Raw genomic sequence first — 10,036 nt, 5'->3', positions numbered from 1 at the left:
AATAAAAAGAATGAGTACTTTTTTTTTTAAGTAGAAGCTGGTCGGAGCTGGGGAGATGGTTCGGTCAGTAAAGCGCTCGCCGCACAAGCATGGGGTCCTGAGCTTGATCCGCAGCGCTCGTGTGAAAGCCAGGCACCGGGCAGCTCACCTGGAATCCAGGCACCGGGCAGCTCACCTGGAATCCCAGCGCTGGAGACACAGAAGCTTGTCCAGGGCCGGCTGGCTGGCTAAGCACAATTGGTGAGCTCCAGGTTTGGTGAGAGACCCTCTCATTAAAAAAAAAAAAAAAAAAAAAAAAGGAAAAAAATCAGGGCTTGAGGAATGGCTTAGCGGTTAAGGCGTTTGCCTACAAAGCCAAAGAACCCAGGTTTGATTCCCCAAGATCCACGTTAGCCAGATGCACAAGGGGGCACACGGGTCTAGAGCTCCTTTGCAGTGGCTGGAGGCCCTGGCATGCCCATTCTCTCCCTCCCTCCCTCCCTCTCTCTCTCTCTCTCTCTTTCCTTCTTTCTCTGTCAAATAAATAAAAATATTTTAAAAAATAATATTTAACAAAAATTAGATGGGTTGGGGCTGAGGAAACAGCTCAGTGGTTAAAGGCACTTGCTTACAAAGTCTGCTGGCCTGGGTTCAATTCTCCAGTTACCCACATAAAGCTAGACAGCTATTTGTTTATAGCAGCAAGAGACCCTGGCATGCCCCCAACCCTAACCCCCACGTCAATAAATAAATAAAAATGAAAAAAAAATAAGGCTGCGAATAATGAAGGAAGACAGCTAACGTTCACCTCTGGCCTCCATGTGCACACACATGCATGCCCGTACACATGAAAACATGCATACACACGTGCACAGATGTCATACACACATACACAAAAATGGCAGTCACTTTCTAATTACTGTCTGAAAAATCATGTCATATCTCCATGCTCTCATTTCGTTCTCTCTCTTTTTTTTTTTTTTTTTTTTTTTGGTGGGGACATTGGTTTGAGGTAGGGTCTCACTGTAGCCCAGGCTGACCTGGCATTCACTATGGAGTCTCAGGGTGGCCTCGAACTCACGGTGATCCTGCTACCTCTGCCTCCCGAGTGCTGGGATTAAAGGGGTGTGCCACCATGCCTGGCACATGCTCTCATTTCTTGGATAACCTTGCCTGCCTCTAGAATACTGAAAGGGAGCAGGTCAGCAGACAACGTAAAGCTGGACCCCTGGGACCCAGGGGAAGGAGGAAAAGCAAATGGACAATCACTGAACGCTCACCAAGAGCACTGTGGGGTGCTCTTTCTGTTCTCAAGTTCTCATAACAATCTCTGTGACCTGTAGGGTTATTTTGCTACCATTTGACCAAAAAAAAAACCAGACTGGGTACCCAGTAATTTACTTAGCTACATACTACTGGTGGGCAGCAAAGATTCAATCCAGGCCTGTCTGGCTCAAAAGACCTGGAACCTTCCGGGGGGGGGAGGGGGGCCAAGCTGTCAGCAGAGCTGAGATGACCTCTGAGATCCCAAGCTGGGAGCCTCGTAGGGTACAACAGTGGTCTCCTAGGTTTGGGAGCACTGGGGCCGGGGCTGTGGAAATGAAAGGCAGGGACTCCCAGGCCCCCCACCTCTTTGCCCCTCCACCGGCCTCCTCTGCGTGGGGCAGCCAGCTGCCGCCTGACCTTGTGCCTCTGACAATGATTTATCCGCGGGGTGGAGGTGGGGAGGGGTCTGTTAAGCGGTGGGTCGTTAGGGGAGGGGCTTTGTCCTCCGCTCAGTCACTAACAGGGCTTGGGAGGATCTGGACCCAGCCCGAGGCTAGAGGACTTCCTGAGTCTGCCCTGTTTTCTGCACAATGCCAGAAACTCTCTAAGCCCACAGTGCCCCGTGTGGCCTCCGCCCCAGTCTAAGTCAAGGGCCCTGGGTGTAAATTCAGGCGACTGAAGTATTGTCACCCCCTCTCCTGTCTGCCGGGAGGTGACTGGTCACAGAATATAGCAGAAGTCACTCTGCCTAGAAACCCCGGGATCTGTATTCTCATCACAACTGCCCCGTTGTCTGCTCAGAGGCCCCAGTGCAAGGGCCACAAGGCAAGAGAGTGACATGTATAAAGCCATTTGCCAGGTACAGACAGTGGCCACCTGGAGAGGTCACCTTGTGCATCTTAAGTTTGATTTCAGTGGCTGGAGGCCCTGGCGTGCCAATTCTCTCTCTCTCTCATTAAAAAAAAAAAAAAAAAAGGCCGGGCGTGGTGGCGCATGCCTTTAATCCCAGCACTTGGGAGGCAGAGGTAGGAGGATTGCCGTGAGTTTGAGGCCACCCTGAGACTACATAGTGAATTCCAGGTCAGCCTGGGCTAGAGTGAGACCCTACCTCGAAAAGACCAAAAAAAAAAAGGCCAAGGGCTGGAGGGATGGCTTAGCAGTTAGCCTGCAAAGCCAAAGGACCCAGGTTCGATTCCCCAGGACCCACGTTAGCCAGATGCACAAGGGGGTGCAAGTGTCTGGAGTTCATTTGCAGTATACCCATTCTCTCTCTCTCTCTCTCTCTCCCTCCCTACCTCTCTCTCTCTCTCTCTCTGTCAAATAAATAAATAAATTTTTAAAGAAAAGGCCAGTTTGTTGAACTTGCCTCAAATAAATAAGTAAATAAAGCAAGCCTCCATGTGGCAGGTGAAGAGATGATATGTCCATTTGGAAAGGACATTGGCCTAAAGGCTCAAAATTCCTACCCAACCCCCACTTTCCAAGGCCCAGGGTTCTTATGCCCGCCCCCTCTCCCCAGAGCGTCCCATTGGATCTGGCCTCCTCCAGGTGAGTTCACTGAGTTAGGGGAGAGGGAGAGGGCTTCACTGAGGAGGCCACAAAGGGACACGCTGAGTGGCCTCCAGCCCAGGGAGCATTTGAAGGTGATCAGCTCTGGCCAGGCCCAGGACACCACAGCTAATTTCCTCCCAAGGAGGTGTGGTCTGCCGGCTGAAGGTTGGTTTGCGTATCCCCCAGAAATCCCTTCCTCCTCCCACTCCCTCCCACCAGCATCTCCCCACATCCTTCTGGGAGTCCATGACTGTCCCACAGAGCATTAAAAACAAAAGTACACCTAAATGCAAGTCACCACTCGTGCTTGTTTTCCACAAGAGGGTATCAGCAAGCCCTGGGCATCTAAGATTAAGGGGTAGCCTGGCCTTGACGTCTACACCCCACACCCTGGGGGCGATGGAAGGAGAGCCCCAGACGAGACTTGCCCCGTACAGTTGTTTCACCTAGATATTTACTTATTGATTTGTTTATATTATTAAATGCTATAGCTGGGCATGGTGGTGCATGCCTTTAATCCCAGCACTTGGGACGCAGAGGTAGGAAGATCGCTGTGAGTTCGAGGCCACCCTGAGACTACATAGTGAATTCCAGGTCAGCCTGAGCTACAGTGAGACCCTACCTCAAAAAACCAAAAAAAAATATTTATTTATTTATTTGAGAGAGAAAGGAGACAGAAAGAATGGGCACGCCAGGGCCTCCAGCCACTGCAAACAAACTCTAGATGCATGTGCCCCCTTGTGCATCTGGCTTACATGGGTCCTGGGGAATAGAACCTGGGTCCTTGGGTTTTGCAGGCAAGCACCTTAACTGCTAAGCCATTCCTCCAGCTCCTATTTATTTATATATTTTTGAGGCAGGGTCTTACTCCAGCCCACACTGACCTGGAACACACTCTGTAGCCCCAGACTGGCCTCCAATTCTCAGCAATCACTCCCCCATCTCAGCTTCCTGAGTGTTGAGATTAAAGGCAAACATCACCATGCCCAGTTGGCACAATTGTTTCAATCCCTGGGGATAGAGGTGTTCCCTATTTGGTACTTTCTAGGAATGAAGCCCAGGAGACACTTGGAATGGCAAAGGCTTACCAAATGTTACTCACCCTAGATTTCCAGCCAAGCCCCTTGGCTGTATCCCACACCTGGCAGAGACATCACAAGGATGGATAAATTAGCCGTGCATGGTGGCGCACACCTTTAATCCCAGCTTTTGGGAGGCAGAGGTAGGAGGATCTTGGTGAGTTCAAGGCCACCCTGAGACTACATAGTGAATTCCAGGTCAGCCTGGGCTAGAGTGAGACCTTATCTCAACCCCCACACCACAGAAAAAAAAAAAAAAAAGAATGGATAAGTTAAATTTTAGTTATTTTAGAATTAGCTTCTTCCTCATGCTGGTCTCAAACTCATGACGTTCCTCCTACCTTAGCCTCCCGAGCGCTGGGGTTGTAGGTGTGGACCAGCCCTCCAGTCGTAGCTTCTAGTTTCACTTAGTGTATAAGCTTTTCAGACACTAAGCTTAAATCATAGACTCTAAGTAAATGCAGAGAAAGGGGGCGAATAGTGTAGGTGTGCGTGGCAAAGGCCGAAAGTGGGGGCTGCGGCATGGTTACGGGGTGCCGGAGTTGAGGAGGTCCTGCAACAGAGCTAGAGGCATGAAGACTTGCTTGAGGCTTGCTGGGCCCTTGGAGGCCTGCTCTGCTCAGGCACCTCTGGGACCTGAACTCAGGCCATTGTCCCAGGTCTACCTTCCTGCCTGCATGCAGGCCACCAGGTCCCCTGGGGGCTTTGGCCTTCTCTGGGCACACAGACTCATATGCCGTTCCCTTCTTCCTTATTTCTCCCCATTCTTCCCCTCCCCTTGTCTCTTTCCTGCCAAGCTCCTTCAGGAGCCCCTCTGTGAGGTAATCGGATTTCTCCCCTTGTTAGCTTGCAATGAAAATGTCATCTATTCCAGGCCACCGCGGGAAGGAGCAGAGCCCCGTCAGTCGGCAAAGCCTGGGGCTGCGCAGCTGTCCAGACCTCTTGGCCCCCCAGTGGGGCCGCTGTGAGCCATCTTCCTGGACAACGTGCATCTTCCCCTCTGGCTGGCCAGCACACCTAGCCCAAGAGTCCTGGCAGAGCTGTAGCTGGTAGCTGGACAGGTCACTGGAGGAATCTGACTTTACATTCTCCAGCTAGAGAGATGCCTCAATGGTTAAGATGCTTGCCTGCAAAGCCTAGAAACCCAGGTTTGATTCCCCAGGACCCATGTAAGCCAGATGCACAAGGTGGTACCTGTGTCTGGAGTTTGTTTGCAGTGGCTGGAAGCACTGGAGAGCCCATTCTATCCCTCCCTCTCTCTCTCTCCTTTCCCTCTCTCAGAAATAAATAAATAAATAAACAAATAGCCAGATGCACAGTGATGTATGTGTCAAGAGTTGTGGCAAGGACTAGAGCCTTACTGTGCCCATTCTCTCCCTGCCTCTCTGCCTCTCTGTCCACATGTAAATAAAGAAAAATATTTTAAATATTTTATTTATTTATTTATTTGAGAGAGAGCACTTGAAAGAGGCAGAGAGAAAGAGAGAGAATGGGCACACCAGGGCCCCCAGCCACTGCAAATGAACACCAGACGCATGCGCCACCTTGTGCATCTGGCTTATGTGGGTCCTGGGGAATTGAACCTAGGTCCTTAGGTTTCACAGCCAAGCACCTTAACCCCTAAGCCATCTCTCCAGCCCAATAAAAATAGTTTTAAGTGCCTCCTCCCACCAGCAACGCAGAATGTGGGCTCATGGGAGGGAGCAGAAGAGGAAGGAAGGTAACCTTCCACCATGGGGCATTCAGGGCCAGTGGGAGAACTTGAAAAGGTAGGTGAGACTGCAATGGTGGTTAAACTTCATTGTGAACACCACGGGATTTACAATCACCAGGGAAACGTACCTCTGGGCTAGTCTAGGAGAATGTGTCTAGAAAGGTTTAACTGAGCTGAACCCCACCCAGAATGTGGGAGGCACCATCCCCCAGGCTAAATAAAAGGAGACAGAGTGCCAGGCATGGTGACATGGGCCTTTAATCCCAGCACTTGGGAGTACAAGGTAGAAGGATTTATGTGAGTTCAAGACTACATAGTGAATTCCAGATCACACTGGGCTAGAGTGAGACCCTATCTTGGAAAAAAAAGAAAGAAAGAAAGAAAAATGAGCTGACATCAGCATTCGCTCCTCTCTGCGTCCTGGCTGACAGTGCATGTGACCTTCCGCCTCCTGCTGCTGCGACCGTGTTTTCTCCACCATGATGGACTGCGCTCTCAAACTGAGCCCCCCCAAAATAAAAAACCCACATCCTCCCTTAAGCTGCCTTTGTCAGGTAGTTTTGTCGCTGCATAGGCAGCTGAGGAGCCACCAGCCACAGGTGGTATTAAGTCCCTCAGGCTTCCAGGAGTAGGACGGGAAGTCACCAGGAAATAGTTGAGGACTCTCTGCAGGAAAGCACTTTCTGAGGGACGAGGGAGCACGTGACTAACGAGACTTCAACTGCGGGGGTTTAACCGGGCTCAACGCTGCCCGTGTAGGCACGAGATCCTGAGCCCAGACCCTCAGAGCCCTTGGGCTGAGGAGACTGCTCAGGCGCTGGTGGTGGTGCTTGCAAAGCCTGCTGGCCCGAGTTCCATCTCCCCAGTGCCCACATGAAGCCAGGTGCCCAGACCCCCGGAGGACTTGTAAGAAGCCAGGCACTATGGAAGGCAGCTATAATCCCAATGTGTCTAGGGCAAGAAGACAAGCGGAGACAGGAGACTTCCAGAAGCTCAGGGCCAGACAGCCTGGCAAGCTGAACCCGCCTCAGAGCCAGGTGGAAGGAGAGGGCAGAGGTAGGAGGATCACTGGGAGTTCAAGGCCACCCTGAGACTATATAGTGAATTCCAGGCCAGCTTGGACTACAGTGAAACTCTACCTCAAAACAAAACAACCATATATATATGAATAATTTTCAAAACATTCTTTTTAAAAATGTTTTTGCCCAGAAAGCCAAGCGCCACATGTTCTCCTTCATATGTGGATCGTAGCTACAGATGATTGGGCTTCTGTGTGAGAAGAAAAAAACTCAGTAGCAGAGGCCAGTAAGTTAAAAAGCAGAGATAGGGCGCGGTGGCGCACGCCTTTCATCCCAGCACTCGGGAGGCAGAGGTAGGAGGATCCTCCTGAGTTCGAGGCCACCCTGAGACTACATAGTGGATTCCAGGTCAGCCTGGACTAGAGTGAGACCCTACCTTGAAAAACCAGAAAAAAAAAAAAAAAAAAAAAAAAGCAGAGATAGAGGGAAGAGAAAGGAAGGGAGGAGGGTACTTAATAGGTTGGTATTGTATATATGCAAAAATATTTTTGTTTATCTATTTATTTGACAGAGAAAGAGGAAGAGAGAGAGAGAGAAAATGGGCATGCCAAGGCCTCTAGCCACTGCAAACAAACTCCAAACACATGCGCCCCCTTTGTGCAGCGGGCTAACATGGGTCCTGGGAAATAGAACCTAGGTCTTTTGGCTTTGCAGACAAACACCTTAACCAGTAAGCCATCCCTCCAGCCCTCAAAACATGTTTTTTCAAGGTGCCACTTGAATAGAACTCTAAAAGGCAGGAAACTCCACCTCATGGGCCTCTCATGGCCAGACTTCAACTGCAGGCTTGTCCCTTCACTTGGCCTTTCCTTGCTCAACATTCCCTGCACCCCTAATCTACGGTCCCTTCCACCACAGCCCTTCCAGCTCTCCTTGCACATCTGGTCTGTCATGAGCACAGTCTCCGTGTGATGGACATTCTGATGACCCCTATTTATGAGCAGCAGCACTTGGATCACTGCCTCCTGCCCCCAAGGTCTGCTGTTCCCCTGGGCGCTTCAACGTCCTGTACACAGTCACCTGGCACCTCTGCTCCTCTGCCCAGAGACATTGGCCTTCCATCAATGACAGCCGGTCACACCTTAGAGTTTGACAGCACCCCAAGCCATTCCTCTCTGAAGCTAGAAACGCCGCAGTTCTCTCTTACCCACTCCTCGCGGCCAGCCTCAGCTGCTCCTTGCTGAATTCGCATTTGCATCATGCACCTCTCACCTTCACAGGCAGGAGCGTAGGTCGACCTGCAGGTGGCGCTTTCTGGGGTGAGGTTTCTCTAGATAACTTGATTCAAACCGTTCCCAGTGGTGAACCTTGGGGTCAGGAAGTAGTGGGGAAAGGAATGTGACCAGGAGGAAAGGAGAGGACTTGCAGAATGAGAGGACTTGGTGCTATGCTCCATTTTGATGCATTTCTTTTCCTCCTTCTGAACACTCCCTGCAGGGAAGTTCATCTGCTGTGTGGAAAGGCTGTGGACAGAGCGTGGACACGCAGGCTGCGGCTTTCACGCATGTGCATTCAAACTGACAATACACAGGAAGGAACGGGAAGTTAGAAAAACAAGGCACATGTGTGTTGGGGAGGAAGGCGGAAGTCAGGGTCTCTCACTTCTGCAAACAAACATCAGACACCTGTGCCAATCTTTACACCTGACTCTACATAGGTGCTAGGGACTTGAACCCCAGGCAGACAGGCTTTGCAAGCAAGTGCCTTTAATGGTTGAGCCATCTCACCAGCCCCTCATTTTTAATATTTTAAAAGGAGCCAGGTAGTCAACATCATCTTGGAAAAGAAACAAGTTTGGAGGACTCACACTTCTGGATTTCAAAAGTTAAATTGCAGCCTGCAGAGGTGGCTCAGCAGTAAAGGCACATTTGCTTGCAAAGTCTAATGACCTGGGTTGGGTCCCCAGTAAAGCCATATGTACATCACAGTTTGCTGTAGAGGCCAGAGGCCCTGGTGTGTCCATTATCTCTCTCTTCTTTCTCCCTCTCTCTCTTCCTGCAAATAAATAAATTTTTTAAAAAGTTACTGCAAAGCTGGGTGTGGTAGCTCACCCCTATAATTCCAGCACTTAGAAGGCTGATGTAGAAGAATCACCGTGAGGGCTGGAGAGATGGCTTAGCAGTAAAGGTTCTTGCCTGAGAAGCCTAAAGACCCAGGTTCAGTTCCCCCAGTACACATGTAAAGGCAGATGCACAAGGTGGTGCATGCATCTGGAGTTCATTTGCAGTGGCTAGAGGCCCTAGCATGCCCATTCTCTCTCTCTCTTTCTCCCTTCCTTGCATAAATAAAAAACAATAAACAACAAAAACAAAAAAGAATCATCAGGAGTTCAATGCCAGCCTAGGCAAGAGTGAGACCTTGCCAAAAAAAAGAAAGAAAGAAAGGAAGGAAGGAAGGAAAGGAGGGAAAGAGCTGTTGCAAATGGCTGGGGAGATGGCTCAGTTGGCGAACCTAATTTGGATTCCAAGAACTCATGTTAAAAAAAAAAAAAAAAAAAAGCTGTAAAACGGGTGTGGTGGCACACGCCTTTAATCCCAGCACTCGGGAGGCAGAGGTAGGAGGATCACCATGAGTTCGAGGCCACCCTGAGATTACATAGTGAATTCCAAGTCAGCCTGGACTAGAGTGAGACCCTACCTCAAAAAAAAAACAAAAACACACACAAAAAAAAAGCCAGGCATGGTGGAACCCACCTGTAAGCTCAGCACTGGGGAGGCAGAGACAGGCATATCTTTGGGGCTATTTGGAAGCCAGGCCAGCCTACTCGATGAGCTCAGGCCAGTGAGAGACCCTGTCTCAAAGGAGGGAGACAGCAGGCCTGAGGAACGACACTCAAGTTTGTCCTCTGGCCCCCACAGCACACACATGTGTGCACGGGCACACACACACACACACACACACACACACACGTTACTGTGAGCCTACAGCATGGCAGCAGCACGGAGGGACATACAAGCCGCTGGGAGAGGGACCAGGCCTCACACGTATGACCCCTTCATTTTCCAGGAGGGCGCCAAGACCGCTCAGCGACGAAAGGCCCCTCTTCAACAAATGGCATTGCAGAAACTGAATACTCGAATGTGTAAGAACCCATATGAGCTGGGTGTGGTGGGGCATGTCTCTATTTAGTCCCAGCACTCAGGAGGCTGAGGCAGAAGGACCACTGTGAGTTCAAAGCCAGCCTTGGGGTTAGAGTGAGTTCCAGATCAGCCAGAAATAGAGTGAGACCAGATCTTGAAACAAACAAAACAAAAACACAGGGCTGGAGAGATGGCTTAGTGGTTAAGGCACTTGCCTGTGAAGCCTAAGGACCCAGGTTCGATGCCCCAGTGCCCATGTAAGACAGATGCACAAGGTAGCACATGTGT

This window comes from Jaculus jaculus, chromosome 18, assembly GCF_020740685.1.
Source record: "Jaculus jaculus isolate mJacJac1 chromosome 18, mJacJac1.mat.Y.cur, whole genome shotgun sequence".
NCBI lineage: Eukaryota > Metazoa > Chordata > Mammalia > Rodentia > Dipodidae > Jaculus > Jaculus jaculus.
This window is presented reverse-complemented; position numbering follows the sequence as displayed.